The sequence below is a fragment of the Lactuca virosa genome, chromosome 6 (assembly GCF_052849685.1).
Source record: "Lactuca virosa cultivar CGN04683 chromosome 6, Lactuca_virosa_CGN04683_v6, whole genome shotgun sequence".
In the NCBI taxonomy this organism is placed as follows: Eukaryota; Viridiplantae; Streptophyta; class Magnoliopsida; order Asterales; family Asteraceae; genus Lactuca; species Lactuca virosa.
Window position 1 is genome coordinate 49,475,738 of NC_136431.1, and position 18,393 is coordinate 49,494,130.

Below are 18,393 nucleotides of genomic sequence, written 5' to 3' on the forward strand. Positions count from 1 at the left end.
CATGTGAGGCAAGCCTGCCATGGTGGTGTGTGGGTAAATCATCGGCGAATACTGTGACTGTTGTTGAATATGGTGAGGGATCCAGGTTTCGGTGCCTGAAGTGTGTGGAAGCGATCGTTGCTGCGAAACAGGTGTCTCTGTTTGTTGTGTTGCAATAATCTGTGGAGTTGTGGTTACGATTGCTGCTGGTGGAGGTGGGTTAGCTGTTGGGCGCCATAGACGGGTTGTGTAGGCTACCGCCGTTTCATCTGTAGAGCTGGATGGTGTCTGTGAAACTGGCGTGCAATTTGAGGTGTGTTCTTCCTGGGTGGGAACTTGCCTACCGTCTAACGGCTGCATTGGACGTACTAGGCTCGTTTTCGGTACGTCGACATCGCTGTAATATCGCCTGCCATTGTTGCTCTTTGGTTTTGCTTCGTGGGTGTATCGTTCTAGAGATACGTCCAGATGGCGCCAAATGTTGTGATATGTCGGAGATGGTTGAACTGAGATCAAAGGTGGGAGTCGTTGATTCCTTCTCCTAATATCACAGTACAAAAGAGAAATATGATCGTTAGTCAACGTCCGGGAGGGATTCCCAATACGAAGCTCCGACGATCAAGTTAGTATGGATTCCGAGGGAAGTGAGTGTAATTCTTAGAGAGAAAAGTTATCTGTCCCCTTCCCCATGAAGAAGAAGGGTCCTTTTACACCTGGTTGTGAGGCGTGTGCCTCATAACTGTTTATGTTGAGCATTCCCTCGTGAGGTGCGACGTAGCGTATCCGTATTGAAGGATCTCTCGTCATACCTTTTTGCCTCGTCCCCTCATTGGCTAGAGGGGAATCTTTGATATTATGATCATTGTTGTTGTCATCAGATGGACAAGTGGAACTCTCTGATTGGTCCCACGTTTGCCGAGGTATTTTCCCAGGAGAAGAAAGCAAGGCGCATCTCTGCGCCTTGACCGCCATACTAATGACTCCGCGTTGGCGAAGGCCCAACCTTGGCTCCAAACTGGACATGAAAAGGTTCTAGCCAGGCCAAGCTTGGCGTTAGTTTGATTTCTCTTTTTTGACGTTCCCCCTGAGGGATACGTTAACTCTTACCATCATCTCTCATGCCGATGTTCCTAGCATGCATACTATGTCTTTCCTTAGTCATCTCTTTTGTGAATGGATCAGTTGGATTCTCCTCTGATGATACTCGCTTCACAACTAGATCTTCATCCCTGCGTACTCCTTGTGTACTCCATGTGTACTCAAAAGCACCTGCATCGCCTTTTAATTACCTACACCCAACGTACGCCCCAAGTACACCGGACATAGGGACCATTTTTGCAACAAATTTATATTTTGAGTCAAGAAAAGAAATTACCTAATGTGGTTGGGTGTTACATTCTCGATATGCATGCTCTTGCTTTTACGACTAGTACGACTTTCGTTTAGATCTCTAAGTCTAATAAGCATCATATCTCTTATTCATATTTTAGGACGCACCTTGCCGCATATAGCTGAACACAAGACTTCGAAGAACCATATCTTTTCCATAAGAAGTTAGATTCGAGCATTTTATATATCTTCAGAAATTGTATTGATGTTTCCTACATGTTTATGAAGATTACTTGGGCTAAAACATAATATATCTCTACTTCAAACTTTATAACAAACAGTTTATATCAAATTCTACTATAGAGTGAAAATGGAGTATTATAGGAGAGGAAGACCATTGATAACCGACATCTAAAAGAAAGAGACAGTTTACGTAGTTGATTTTAATCCTTAAATAATTACCCATTTGTTTTAAGGCTAGGATCCATATTTTAGATTTGTCTTATGAATAAGGATACCATAATCATATCATGAATTTATTTTAGGTGGGTAATGCAATTTACCAATTTTAATCTATATGAATGTCCTAGATCTTTTGAGATTCATTGTAACTATTCAATGGCATGTTAATCTTGGATTTGCACATCCTCTATTTGTGTCTGGGATGCTGAGGTCTCACAAATAAGATGGTTAACCAACCATGAAAAAATGTGTGACCCCTTGATTAGGTCATGGTCCTCAAATTTACGTGTCGGTTAACCACACACACTCCACCAACAAATCATAACCACAAGTGTCACATCATTTTCTTCTTACATCTCAAATTTATGTTTCGGTTAACCACACACGCTCCATAAATAGCAAATAACGAATAATGTGCGTTTTTCATGGATCAAAAACTATTCCTATTTTCCTTAAATAACTTAGACAAGAATTTTGTTTTAGTACTTTATATGTTATACTTTTAATGAGACATCGTCCTATCAAACCCTTCTGGCTAACGACAATCCACCACACAATGAAGCGGTAAGTGAATGGTTTCTTTGGTTTTTCTCAGTTTTATCAAGTAGTGCATATAACTAAAACCTAACAACTCTGATACCACTAAAGGGTTTTCTATGCATCTATATACGAATTTTAGGCAACGAAAGCACTCAATAATAACCCTATGTGTACATGCACCCTAGATCTAGGTTTTACTATTATGGCAAATTACTTTCAAAACTATGAAGTTAAACTATCAAGAGTGATAGAATTACTAACCTTTAAAGTATAATCACATATACTTCTGATTCCTTAAAGATCTTGAACTCTTACTTACTCTTGGAAGGATCTAACACCCAAAGTAGGTCTGTCTCTAAAAGCTCACACCTAAAAGTCTAAAACCCTAAAAAATTAAGGAGAGAGGAGAGAGATAGCAAAAACCGAATTTCTCAGTCTTACAAGACGTAGGATCGGATTTTATGAAGGCCAAATGGGTCTTTATATAGATGAGGTAACTTACAGATAAAGCTTATTTGAATCAATTAAATAATCAGATTTAATCAAGATTCAAATCCTTTCTTTATATGTTACCAGGAAAGATTCCAGAAGCTCCCATAGCCACTCCAAAATCGTCCACCCTCGTAGGGTTTCCAGAATGTTCCTTTTGCCCAATTAATAAACAATTAACATTCGGTCCCTATACCTTTAAATAAATCCTAATTAATTTTAATTAATTCCAATTAATTTCAACAAGTTTATAATTAATTTATTAACCCGTAATAAATTAATAAACTATTTATTTCACTCTCTTAAATCTTTTTCTAGTTATTTTAGTTCTTGAGGGCAACACTAAAAGGACATTGTTATTATTCCCAAAGTTATACCAATTAGTTATGACATTGGAAACATATTTCCAACATGTTCTTCTTCACATCTTCAAGGTATTTGGGTAACTACGTCTCCAATGACCTTTCGCTTGGCAGTAAAAACAAACGGCTTCTTTTGGGTCAGTGTTAGGCACAATCTTAGAGTCTTCTTTTCTCTTATGGCCTTGATTGGAATATGCAACCTTGGCTTTTCCCTTAATATGAGAAAACTTCTTCTTTTTGTCTATACCATGCCTATTGGCCAAGACAAGAGTAGTAGAGTTGGAGCTTTTGGTCTTAGCCAAACTAGCTTTGGCAGTTTTCAACATACCATGGAGCTCCAAAAGGATCTTGTTGAGATTGTTCCTATTATAGTTAATGATGAACTGGTGGTATGAACTAGAAAGCAATTTCAAGACCATGTCAATGGCCAAATCCTTTGGAAATTCGACATCTAATTTCCCTAGTCTGTCAATGTATGACTTCATCTTTTGAACGTGCGCACACACATAGTTCCCATCTTGATGTTTACATGCCATCAATGATGTGATGATGTTGAATCTTTCTTGTCAATATTTCTCTTGGAATATTTCCTTGAGATGATCATTCATTTCAAATGCCCTGAGACTCTCAAAAATCTTTTGAAACTCGGGAGATATGGTCGCCAACATAATGTAAGCAACTTTTGTAGATTGATCATCATGTTTGTTGTATGCAGCTATATCTTCTTCAGAGGACTCACCATCCATACAAGAGAGGTTCTCATTGAGGACATACTATTTGACCTCTTACCTCAATGCAATCCTTAAATTGTGAATCCATTCGAAATAATTTTTGACTAGTAAGTTTGTCCTTATGTAGGATAGAGATGAGAGAGAAGTTCGAGTTTGTAGAGGGAGGAGGAGGATTGTTGTTGTTGTTCGACATCTACAAGATGAAAGGAAGTTTAGTTAGTTCGAATTTATCCTTATAATAATTTTTTAACCCTAAATGAACTATTAATAAGGCTAGGATCCATATTTGGATTTGAAATATGTAAAGGGATGTCGTAAAAACAAAAGAAAGTTATTTAGGTAGGAAATGTAACTTACCAATTTTAAACTCTTGAAATTCCTAGATCATTTGAGATTCATTGACGTTCTATGGCATGTTAATCTTGATTGTGCTCATCTCAAATTTAATGATCGGGATACCACAGACCATTAAACAGATGATGAATCAACCATGCAAAACCACTCGATCCTCGATGCAAAATTATCCTCATTTTGACATGTCGGTTAACCAAATATGCTCCATCAACATAATAATTTCTTGAGCGACTCTCATTTTAATTTATATTCTTGCAATGATGTTCCAGTTAGCCATACACGCTCCATCATCAGAATATAAACAAAATGTGTGTTTTCATTGATAGCACATTACTCACGTTCTCGATTTACATAAATTGGGAATTTTGTTTTATTACTTGATTAATACTTTTAGTCTTGAAACAAAATATGATCGAACCCTTTCGGTAACTCCACTCTCAAAATGCAAAAGGCGATGAGGGAGGTAAGCTCGAAACGTTTTAAAAACTGAACTCATTAGGAATCATGGAACCCTCCTTAAACCTTTGTTAAAGTATTAGAGTATGTGCCTAGTCTTGATTCGACGATAATGTTTTTATTAACCTGTGAGGACACATGTGGTATAATTGTAATATGTATAGTAGGATTATAAGATATAATAAATTTAAACCATTTAAACTTATAATTTTGTCTTTCTAATTTAGGTCTCTTATTAAATAAAGTTCAAGATAAATATTCAAATTTTAATTCAAGTTTAAATAATATTCAAATTTAATTAATTAAATATTCAAATTTAATTTCCATATAGATAATATTTCAAATTAATTACTAAATTCAAATAATCAAATTTAAACAGTTAAAATATTTTAATCAAAAGGCTTATCCCCAGATTTTCGAAAAAACAGGTAAAATCCGAAAACATGCAAAATCACCAAATGCGTCGCGTCGCACCTAGAATGTTTCTTTATCTTTCTTCAATTTTTTTACAAAGTTTGTGCTATTAACTAAAATTAATTAGGCTTTGATACCACTATTGAGGATTATTAGCATCAAGTACACATCTAAAGGTAGTGGAAACAATCAACATATTTACCTAAGTGCACATGCATCATAGAATCTAGGTTTTACTAGTTATAGCATCATACTTTAAATATCTACAAAAGAAAGAAATACTAACCTCGGGTTTGCTTGATTGTGATCTTGTACGTGCCAGCTAGTTGCAAGGATGAATTATCCTATGTAGAACCCCTCTAATGAAATCAGACCCACAACACCAAAAGAAAAAGAAAGAAACCCAAAAACTAGGGTTTATCTGAAAATCACCAACCTTAGAACAGAGGTTGTGATTTTCATTCAAGGAGAGGAGAGAGAGAGAGAGAGAGAGAGAGAGAGAGAGAGAGAGAGATAAAGAGAGAGTATGGAAGATTTTCTAAAAGAGAATTAGCAGCTCTAGGGTGTAACGTCCCAAAAATCATAGTAAATTTTTTCATTTTTAAAACACAATCCACAAGTCCAAAAGTTACCAAAACATTGTTTACAATCATAATAAGTAAAAACATCGAATCAAGTATCAATCAACATAAATTGCGGGATGATCTGTATAATCATGCCTTTGCCTTTCCCCGCTCATCAGAAGTACCTGAAACATTAAAATCCAAACTGTAAGACAAAGCTTAGTGAGCTTCCCAAAATACCCCATAATACAAACAATTACAGATATAAGACAAACATGCATACAGGGTTTCTTGGTCCTTGACCTCAACCCAACCATACCGGGTTTGTTGGTTTACAACACTGAGCAGTAACACCTCAACCCAACCATCCAGGGTATGTTGGCACATGGCCTCAACCTAACCATCCAGGTTTGTTGGCATGTGGCCTCAACCTCACCATACCGGGTATGTCGACTTCCAGTCTCAACCTAACCATATCGGGTTTGTTGGCGCGCGGCCTCAACCCAACCATCCATATGTCGACATATATACAAAAAATCACACATATAACTATCATAGCAATCCTACATCCTAGGATACATAAGCACAATAAACGGGCCGGCCTTGGTGCCTTAGACCCATTGGCATAGTGAGAGAACTCACCTCTCAAACTGATCACAAGCTGAAATAAGTCTTGAACCCGAATATCAGCTCTACTCGTCACCTATTATGCAAATCATAGCCCAATCTTAATTAATAATATATTATCCAAAATACCCTTAGGTCAACATTGGTCAAACTCAATAAATCAGTCGAGTCAACCCAACCGAGTTGACAAAGCCCAATACGCGGGGCGTACTTCGCACCTATTCGAGGAGTTCTTGGTTGCGACCAAAACAGACGGGGGCCTAACCGCGTACGCGTGGTGTACACAGCTGAATGTTCTTAACCCATTAAGGGCTTAATGTATAAGCCTTTTTTCGTCCAAAAGGTAGATCCAGGTCCCAAATGTTGTCATTGACCATAAAGTTTCCAACTTTATGGTCTTGCATGGCTCTAAAGTGCTTATCACAAAAAACCCCCCAACATCTTAAGCCATTAAGACAACTAACTCGTGCATGGGGAAGAACTAAGGGTCAAGAACACATTTTTATCATTCTAAGCCTAGAAAAACTTCCAAAAGGACAACCTATTTTCTCTATAGCATGCCATGCACAAGAAGGCCATATTTGGGGACAAAAGTTCATAATATCAACATATAAACAAGATATATCAACTTAATCACCAAGGTATGAACTTTATACCTTCTGGAGGTTGAGGATGATGCAAGACTTCTAGATCCAAGATTTCTTCTAGCTTCCAATCTTCACCACCACCTTCTTCTTCCTTTGAAACACACAAAAACACTCTCTCAAGAGTCAAAATGCAACAATGGAGCTAGGGTTTGCAAAGGGCAATGTTTCAAGTGATGGAGGCTGGAAATGGGATGAGGTTATAGGACTTAAGGTTCATTATATAGGGTCCAAACCCTAAAGATTAGGGTTTGAGTCATGGCCGAGTACGCCCCGGGTACCCAGAGTACGCCCCGGGTACCCAGAGCACGCCCAACGTACTCCCCCAAAACAATGTCATTTAGCTAAATCCCCCTTAGGCCCAGCGTAAGGGCTAAAGTTGCAAAAATTGAAAAGTAAAGGGTTAGAAGGGGAATTTTACCAGGACTCGATTGTAACGGTTCTCCCCCACTTGGATCAGACTTCGTCCTCGAAGTCCACCGAAATGAACAACGGCGGATAATGCTCCCTCATCTCCGACTCCGGTTCCCAAGTCCACTCGGAGCCCTTCTGATGTTGCCACTGCACCTTGACGAATGGGACCACCTTGTTGTGTAATGCCTTCTTTTTCTTATCAAGAATCACTATCGACCTCTCAATGTAGTTTAGACACTTGTCGACCAGGATATCATCTAGCGGTACTACCGTCGTATCATCAACCAATCACTTCCGTAACTAAGAAACATGGAATATGTTATGAATGTGACTGAGCTCCTCCGGTAGGCCACCTTGCCCACCCTGGAAATCACACGAAATGGTCCAATGAATCGGGGTCCCAACTTTCCCCGATTTCTGAAGCGTATCACACCCTTTTAGGGTGACACCTTCAGTAAAACCATACCCCCAACCTGGAACTCCACCTTAGAACGTCGTCGGTCTGCATAGCTCTTTTGCCGGATCTGAGTTGTCTGCAGTCTCTTTCAGACCTGCTGAATCATCTATGAGGTTTGGAGCACTACCTCAGTGCTCCCCATAATCCTCTGTCTCACCTCACCCCAAAATATATGGGTGCGACACCTCCTCCCATAGAGAATATCAAAGGGTGGTGCACCAACATTGGAGTGGTAACTGTTGTTGTACGAAAACTTAGCCAAAGGAAGATAGGTATCCTAACTCCCACCAAAGCCAAGAACACATGCTCTCAGCATATTCTCTAGTGTCTGAATCGTACACTCACTCTGACCGTCAGTCTAAGGGTGATAAGCAGTGCTGAAGTGCAATCTCGTACCCAAATCCTCATGAAACCTCTGCCAAAACCTGGAAGTAAAACAAACATCCCTGTCTGATATGATGGAAAGTGGCACCCCATGCCGAGATATCACCTCTCGAACGTAGATATTTTCCAACTTCTCATCCGAAGAACTCTCTCGAATATCAAGGAAATGGGCACTCTTGGTCAACCTGTCGACAATCACCCAAATAGCATCAAAGCCGCGATGAGTTCGGGGTAATTTCGTGATGAAATCTATAGAAATTTGCTCCCATTTCCAAACGAAAATCTCCAAAAATCAGAGTAAAATTTTTCATTTTTAAAACACAATCCACAAGTCCAAAATTTACCAAAACATTGTTTACAATCATAATAAGTCAAAACATCGAATCAAGTATCAATCAACATAAACTACGGGATGATGTATATAATCACGCCTTCGCCTTTCTCCGCTCATCAGAAGTACCTGAAACATTGAAATCCAAACTGTAAGACAAAGATTAGAGAGATTCCCAAAATACCCCATAATACAAACAATTACAGATATAAGACAAACATGCATACAAGGTTTGTTGGTCCTTGACCTCAACCCAACCATACCGGGTTTGTTAGTTTACAACACAGAGTAGTAACACCTCAACCCAACCATCCTGCGTACCTAGAGTACGCCCAGCATACTCCCCCAAAACGATGTCGTTTAGCTAAATCCCCCTTACGCCCAGCGTACCATCCTGGTACGTCCCGCGTAAGGGCCAAAGTTGCAAAAATCGAAAAGTAAAGGGTTAGAAGTGGAAGTTTACCAGGACTGAGTGTAACATAGGGTTTACCCCTAGGACTCTTTTTATAGGATGCAGATATAATCCTAAAAGGAATCAAACTCTAGGGTTTATCCTTATCCAATTCAAATCAGCCATATCCTCTATCATAAGGGCAGTCAAAACCGTCTATATGAAGCTCTTAATAGGATTTTGAAACACCCAATTAATCCGTTTGATTAATTATTAGTCAAGCCTTTTAATTAATTAAAACATTTTAATTAATTACCAAAATAATTTCTAATTAATTTGTTATTTCCGTAATAATTTAACAACTTATTTATCTCCACTTCCTTATGTTATTTGGGTCATGAAGCCAACCCAAAATGACTCTGCTATTATTAGAAATATTATCAAAGCAGTTAAGGACCTTGGACACTATTTCCAACAATTACATACCATATTATTAAGGAGACAATTGAACAACCCAACAAATTATAATGCAGCTTAGATACAAATTAAATTGGACGGCTAGTGAACAACCAAAAACGTCTACCATAAGAACAAAAGACATCATGAAAAACTAAATATAACCCATAATCCTAATCGACCAATTAGCCACCTAAATCGAACACCACATCAGAAAATGAAGGCATCCTAGAGGCTATCTATGACATTCTTTTATTTTCAGAACTACTTAAAACTTTCTCTTTACGCTTTAAGTATTTGTGTTGCGGAAAATCCCAGTTTGATTAAGACAAGTGAGATAACATAAGTTATTTCATTTTATTAAAATACCATGGATGTCACAATTAATATCCAAACATAGGTTACAGTGTAAAAATAAAAAGGTCTTGAAATACTAATACAAACTCACATCTTATTTCGCTTGGCATCCTAACTAGATTCCAACAGCCTTAGTTCCGCTGTTTGTGAGGCACATAAATTGAGTGGGTCGGGTTTGGGAAACCTGGTGAGACGCTTAGGGCTTTCAATCCCATAATAATTTAATGATATTTAAATCATAATAACAATTCCTGCAAGCAAAAATTTATAGGTGTATATAATATGAGGTAAGACCACCTACCATGCCCAACTGTTTCTCATAAATCCTAATTTGACAATCATCTGGAAGAATCACCTTAACTGATGAATCGTCTAAGCAACTATTGACTACACAGTTAGGGGAGTCTTTGGCCGGTGTAAGTCATATTAAGACAATCAATGTACATAGTATTTGATAAATATGGTATCCCATTTTATCTACGTCTGTGGGTTATAAGTCCACATTAGCAACGTAATTCACTAGACCTCCTAGAATAGTCAAGTGTTATCATCTACTATGGTCGATGATCCAGACATACTTGTCAGTTGTCTGATCTGGACCCATCATTTCCGGTCATCCAAAAAGAGGAGGACTACTACACTCCGCTCGGATCTCACACTCTACCCCAGAATGAGACCTATCAGATATTCAGCTTATTTGGAGCTATGCACCTTTTATAAGTCTATACTATCCCAAACTATAACTATGGGCAATTTAATCCTAACATAGTTCTTGATACGTAGTATTATTATATTATACAAATAGTACAACGTGCAATTAATACAATTACCATTTAATAAATACTTTTATTAAAATTTATGATCTTGAAAGTAACTACACACTCACTTGACAAAAGTAGGTGATTTGAGGTTAGGGCAGCGTTTCACCTTAACACTCTATCCTTTCAAAAGACCCAGATGTATATAACACTAAGTCTTAGTCTATTTTCATATTTATTGTGACTATAATACTGATAGTATGGATTCCTCAATAATCCCAATGTCTACATCAAGATCTATCAAATAAGGAATAACTAGGTAGGATCATATCGGAGGTAGGGTCCGCTTACTATACGAAGTATACTGTTTAGAAATCTCACTTTAAACATCTCACTAAATCCAACCTAGACATCACTCCCATAAGTAGATAAATCAGTATAATGACTTGTAATCACTGATAAATCTTATTTATAGGTTCATACTAACGACTATTACTATAAATATAAGTTACACTTAAATTAGGACAAGTGCAGCTTAACCTATAAAGCTTTCTAACGAGAACCGGTAACTACGCGGATAGAATTATGACCTGGGAACTTCTTTTTCTCCGGCTATTTGACGCCACAAGGTCGCTAAAGTAGTTGGGGATTAGGGATTAAAAGGTACGAGAGAATTCCGCGGAGTTTGGGTGGAAAGTGTGAAGAAATGAGGCTGCAAAACACTCAATATAACTGGAAAAAGTAGTGCATGTCGTGCATGTTGTCTGCGCGTCGCGCGCTCGGTCGGGGGCGGTGTCGTGGCTCCTGCAGATGCATGACATGTGGCGAGTTTTCTGGTGGGGCTACGTCAAGATGTTGGTGCGCGTCGCGCAACTAGTCTGCATGCCCGAAATCTTAATGTTCTTAGAAAATTCATATTTTCTTTATTCGAGCTCTGGTTTTTTTACGTTCGTTATATTCACGCGTAGCTATCGACGAGCACTACAGCTTTCATTTAGACTCATTCGGCTAATTCTCATTTTATATTTAAAACTATTTTTTTACAGGCTTAGACTGCTAAAGTCTGTGCAAAAATCATAACTTTCTCATACGATATTCGTTCTCGATTGTCTTTATATCAACAAATAGGTATTAACGAGATATTCAACTCTCGTTTAGATTGTTTTTCCTAATAATTGAACGATTTCTATTTCGGTTTCTGCTGAAACTTCGAAAAATCATAACTTCCTCTCACGAAGTCAGATTTAGGCGTTCTTTATATGCACGAGCTTACTTTTTCGATTACTATGTATTTTGTTTAGATTAGTTATCCAAAATAATCTTTTATTTTTATTTTATATTCCAGCCATTTATTACGTTTCGACGTAAGATTTCACACAGATAACGTATACACCCAATATCTATAAAATTCACATAAACTCATACTCACACACACACATACAGACACACACATACATGCATATATATATATATATATATATATATATATATATATATATATATATATATGTAATTTACTTTTATGTATAGAAGATTTCAATCATCGAACGATATATATATAAATTCATAACTATGCCTAGTGATAAACGTGTGCATTACACTATTATTCCCAAATCAAGCTAATTTTGTCACACCACGTGGCCTAGAAATGTTCTTCATATGACATATATATATATATATATATATATATATATATATATATATATATATATATATATATATATATATATATTATAGAAGATTTCAATCGTCGAACGACATACATAGAGATTCATAACTACGCCTAGCGATAAACGTGTGCATTACAATATTATTCCCAAATCTTCTTCATATGACAAAACAACAAAAGTGTTTTTAAATTATATAGAATATAGATTCAAGTATTATCGAATTTTATTAATCAAACTCAAATCTCTACCGATTTATTTTTATGTAAAATTCTTTATCCTTGTAGTGGAATTCTTATTGATCAAAATCAAATAATTGAGGCATGTTTTTATGTAAAATTATAATTTATATAATTGTTTTTTAGTTTGATTAGTTATAAAGTAAATTTTTATATGAGAAAACCCAAATTCAAATATTGTGAATAAGCAAAGATATTTTCTAAATTTAATAAATCTTTTTAGTGGATCTTATATTTGTTTTTGCAGAGAACACAATATATTAGGAACGATCCTGTATACGAGGACACGACCCCTAATAATCATCATATATTGTGTTTAAGGTCAGCATCATCTTATACAAGTATTCACTACCTTCCATCATATTTGTATTATATCACAATTTGAACCACTCTTTCACTCTCAACTTCGTTCCTCTACCTGATGCATCCGTTATGCCCACTGATTCATTATCTGTTAGATTTGGAAGAAGGTCCAAACACTCAAGATTATTGCTTCCCTATGGAACCGTCTACATCAATAGTTGTCTTCCAGCAGGTGTTATGAGCATTCAACATCTTTTCATCAGAGAACCTGAACATGGATTATTCTATGTTGATAATAATGATCAACTACGCTTTCAACGATTTTTGATCTTCACAAAGCTCCCAATGAACATCTCTTTCATCTGAGGCTAGAGTGTAAAGGAAAACTAGAAGCTAATTGTTATCATTGGATTGTTTCTTATGATCTTGACAAAAGGAGAGATGAACTTGCTTATGATGACTTTCAGTGGATCAAACCATAGATTATTTCAGATGCTGAAAAGGTTATTGTTGAATACGTTTTTGAATAAGTTTTGACATCATCAGATTGGGGGAGATTTTAAGGTCAAACCTTATAATCTGACGAGTCAAACCTTTATCACGTTGAATACATAATCAATGTCAGTGACATGAGATGCTGATCAAGCTTCAAAGACAACGTGATATATTTCTTGTTTGTTAAGTAATATGATTCGTTATCTTTGTGATATGATCTTTTTTTTCTTATATGTTAGTTATCATAGTTATTCAAATCCCTAATATGTAGGGATTTGAATCTACAATAGTTCTACTCGTTTGTATCTCACCTTTATATTTGAAAACTTCAACAAAGGTTTCACAATTATGGATTAACATGTAAATATAATTACAATGATTATAGTTGTTAGTAAAGTTAATATGGTATCTTGTGCTAAATTATAGACATTCATTAGAAATGAAGTCATACATCATAGTGTATTTTATCTATAGTTTGGGTGTATGGAATTTGGCCAATCTCCTAAGTATTTGATTTCAATTGTTCGATCCAAAGGAATTCACTTTTTGTGCTTTTGGGTTGTTTTTATAATCTTCATCTCAAAAGCTTTGAATTTGCGTGTTTTGATCTAATTCATCCCTACTATATTACAAATTTCCTAAGCATCGATGAACCTATGTGCACTCCCAATATAGTTTTGAAACCAATTTATCCGGGCTTCACTGGTTGGGATCTAATTCACACACACACACACACACACACACACACAGAGAGAGAAAGCCATTTTTATTTTTTAATTACTAAAATGAATAAATAAATATTATATTTAAAAAATCTTCTATCCTAATAAATAAGTAGCTAATTGCCATGTGGCAATTGCTAAGCCCCCTCCCAGCGATTTTTCCCGCTCCAAAGCTTCTATGTGAAGTTCCGAAAATACCCTTTCTGCCTCTTAAAACCTCATCCGCCTTCATTCCGCTCTGTTCGTTGGAAACAATTAAGAGTTTCCAACTTCTATGCGATATGTGACAACCCGAAATTTCTATTCTGTACAACCATTCAATTCAATAGAAGTCAGAACAGTTTCTGCTAACTTTCAAGCTTTTTGGAATAAGTTTGAGTGTTTTAAAGTTAGTACTTCAGGAGATAACAGGAGAGAGGATGCCCTAGGGTTTATTGTGCACCAATAAAGTTCCAAAACTCCAAGAGTTTGGAGTTTACGGCCTAAACAAGGTGTTTACGGCCGTAAACCCCAAGGGGTATAAATATGGCACTTAGCCATTTTATTCACTTTTTCACATTTTCAAGAACCAAGACTCAAATCCTCTCAAGTATCATCCGATTTTCCTTCTTGATCTTCAACTATGTAAGTGTTTCTTGCCCTAAAAAGTTGATATCTTACTTAATCTAGTGATCTTACGTGATTCCATCCGTGAAATCATTCCATTTGTGTAGATCTTCAAGTGTTCTTAGTTTCACCAAGAACACCAAGAACACACACTAGTGTTCTTGGACTTTTAGCACCTTTTCAAGCTTCTACCTAGTAAGTACTCTTACCCTAGTGTGTTATAAGGCTTGTTACACTTCATAATCATCTAAAAAACACCAAGAATCAAAGGATCAAAGGTGTTTACGGTCCAAGAACACCTTGGACCGTAAACCCTAAAAAGGGTGCCAAAGTGTGCCCTAGTCCCTTACCAAGCCTTGGAAACTAGCCTAGACCCCTTCCTTGATGTGCTTAGTACTTGAAAACATCAAAAGACGATAAACCATTTGGGTTTACGGCCGTAAACCCAAAGAGAAGTGGTCCAAGGACCGTAAACTCCCTAAAGGAGTGAAATGGTGCCCAAATCTCTTCTTAAGGCTTAAACATGAAGTAGGAATGCTTCTTATGATCTTAATGGCTTCAAAACACAAAATGGTCAAGTACCATGAGTTTACGGCCGTAAACTCATGGGTTTACGACTGTAAACTCAATGAGTTATGGTCACAAAACCGTAAACTCCAATAAAGGGTCCCCTTGAAGCCTAAACTCAATAGCAATGTCCTACAACACTTAGATGCAATCCTTAGGACTTATAGCACTTAAATAAGGTGTTTTACATGTCCTAGGATGTCTTAACTTTGTTAATTAGTTGTTTTATAACTAATTGGATACATATATGTGTTATTATATGTTAACTAGGATCATTGTGTGTGTACAAGTCTTCACTTGACACCTAGCATCCTATACATTCCGTTCATCCAAACCACTCACTACAGGTGAGTTCATACCCCTTAATTAACCTTTTAAATGTTTTTAAATGCTTTTATGGGGGGGGGGGAATACAAGTTGAACTATTATAGTTATTATATCAATCACATGTGATTAATAACTACCAAACAAGTGAATTTCTTACTTTTCAAACTATGTTACCAAACTGTTTTACTTCAAACTATTTTATAAACTCTTTTTCATATCAAATACTTTTATTAAACTCTTTTAACTTATATTCTGTGTATCTATATAGATATAGTTATATAAGTAGGATTGAAAGGACTTAGGACTGATAGCTCACCTTACTTCCTGTTCCTTGTTTGGTTGTGGACTTAGGGTATTCAGGTTATTTGTCCAAAGGTCGTTTGAATCCTAGTTATATATTATGTATATGTATATAGATACAAAGGTTCCTTCTTTCATTCAGTTCAATACCTTTGGGTAGCAAAGGTATACATACATGTTCATTCATTCGAACAACATTACTAGTAAACTATAATAGGTATAGTTTAGGGAGATACTAATACTATTACTAGAACAATGAAACATACAATGAGTCAGTTCATACATGAGTCATAACAAACAAACAATAGATACTATGATGAGAAACAAACAATAGATACTATGATGAGAAACAAACAATAGAATACTATGATGAGAAACAAACATACATGCTAGACAGAGAGAGAACACACAATACAGCTAGCACATACATATACTAGAACATTATTACATTTATGTGAGCCACTAAACGGGGCATGACACTACCTGTCATGACCGTTTTTGTATCCAGAATCTCCTTAAGTGGGGAGCGTATGAGTTTGTGTATAGATCTATATTGGATTGACTATCCTACACCTTGCTGCTCGCTACAGTGGGACTTGCAATTCTACGGGTGCCAAACGTCATTTCTTACGATGTCTTACTGTTGGATTAGTGTCTAAGCCCGTAACTATATTTGGTAAGTACTTGACCCGGTTGTTCATGGTCCTTTTGGGTTGCCTTCACCATAGCAACTTGACAGGTTGATTTATATAGAGAGAAGAGATATTATTATATTAATATGTTATAAGAATAATATATTAAAGGAATAATAATATTATTTAATTAATATTAGTCATAAATTAATTAGGAATTAATTTGGTGACTAAAAGAGGTTAATTGAATAAAGGGGCTTAAACTGTCAAATGTGTGATAGTTGTGTTTTTGGGCTATGAATCCTTATGGATATTAGGGTGGCCAAATTTTAGGGTTAGGATATCTTAAATTCGTCCAAGCCTCATATCTAGAAGGATCCTTGGATTGCTTAGGGCCTAAGTTATTCAATTAGGGTTAAGGATGTAACCCTGGTAGCTCATAGTATAAATAGACCCTATGGGTGAGGGAAATAGGCCACTCTTGTAAGATTGAAACCTTAGAGCTGATTTTCTCATCTCTCCTCTCTCTCCAAATCATCCTCTTGCTAGTTGGTGTTTGTAAGCCATTAGAGGAGTAACAATTGTGACTCTAAGCTCCAAGAACAAGAAGATTCAAGCAAGCAACTTAAGGTATTCTTCTAGATCTGATTTCATGTGTTATGATTCAATTTTTATCTCTATATCTAGCATTGTAAGCCTTGGAAACATTGCATGTTCAATTAGAGAAACCTAGATCCAAGCATTAGGGTTTGCATGTGCACATAGGAAAGTTCTTATGGCTCAAACCCATCAGTGGTATCAGAGCCTTGATTGATTTCTATTGAATTGATGCTTTGGTTGATTGCTTTTTGCATGAAAAAATCGTTTTTTGTGCCCCTGACTGATGAACTCGGCGAGTCCCATTGTGGACTCGGCGAGTAGCACCAACTCGGCGATTTCATAATGGAACTCGGCGAGTTCAAGCGTCAGTTAGAGTAGATTTCGGGATTTCTTGCTGTTTTGCTTGAGGATACTTACCTTAATTGTTTTGGGTCATTAAAATCCGAATTTTATCATATATTTGAGTATATCCTTGACCAAACAAAAGATAATTACCATTTGATTGTATAATAATTTTCTTATATGATAATAATTGATTATTTGAATTAAATTGGTAAATTGTCTTGCAAGTAATATTGACTAGGTCAAATTTAGATAATCATTAAATTAATTAGTTGATTTATATTATTTGCTATTTGATCCTTTATGTTTTTAAAAGTTCAAAACTTGCCCTCAAGTTTTGAAATTTAAGTTCTGTGATTAAAAGTTTAATTTGAATAATTTAAATTTCAAACCCTAGAAATTTACAAGTTTTAAAATTCAACCCTATACTTATAATATTATAAGATTAATATATATGTATAACTTAAATGCTAGTATTACCGTTAGTAGGCCTCATTCACGAAGCCAATCTATAAGGGGGGTATAAGGTTATGGCCTATAAAATGGTCGTTTAATGGGTGTCCATTCTCACCCACCGCTTCCTTGATTGGTGGAGGGTCGTTAGCCGAACGGGTAGGATCGGGCAAACCTTTCCTCATTAAAAGTATAATGAATCTATATTAAGTAACTAAATGTTTTTACAAAATTCCCAATCTTAGTTACTTTAGGCAAAAGTGAATTGATGCAATTCCATGAAATTACACTTTGTACCCTTGCTAAGACGTTAATGAAGCGCGTGTGGTTAATCGGCACATTAATTGGGTTCTAAGCAAAGGTGGCAAAGGGTGACTCGTTGTTTGTTATAGTTCAATGGAGCGTGTGTGGTTAACCAGCACATTGAATAGGTAACTGTAACAATGAGGGCACCATGTACATTTGCATGGTTATTCACACCCACTTTATGATCCTCGGCATCCTAGTCACAAACGAGAGGGGCATATCGAGATTTAAACATGCCATTGAAAAGTTCAATGTATCTCAAAAGATCTAGGAGTTTTCAATACATTTAAAACCTAATTTCTTTTCGTTTTCCATGGTGGAGAATTAGTGAATCGA

The 18,393-nt window shown here is 36.3% G+C and overlaps 1 pseudogene; it reads left to right on the forward strand.

The window, feature by feature from the left end:
- Positions 1-7,089: 7,089 nt before the first annotated feature.
- LOC145121514 (ent-kaurene synthase 1, chloroplastic-like) overlaps positions 7,090-18,393 on the forward strand; it is a 35,925-nt pseudogene continuing 24,621 nt past the window's right edge.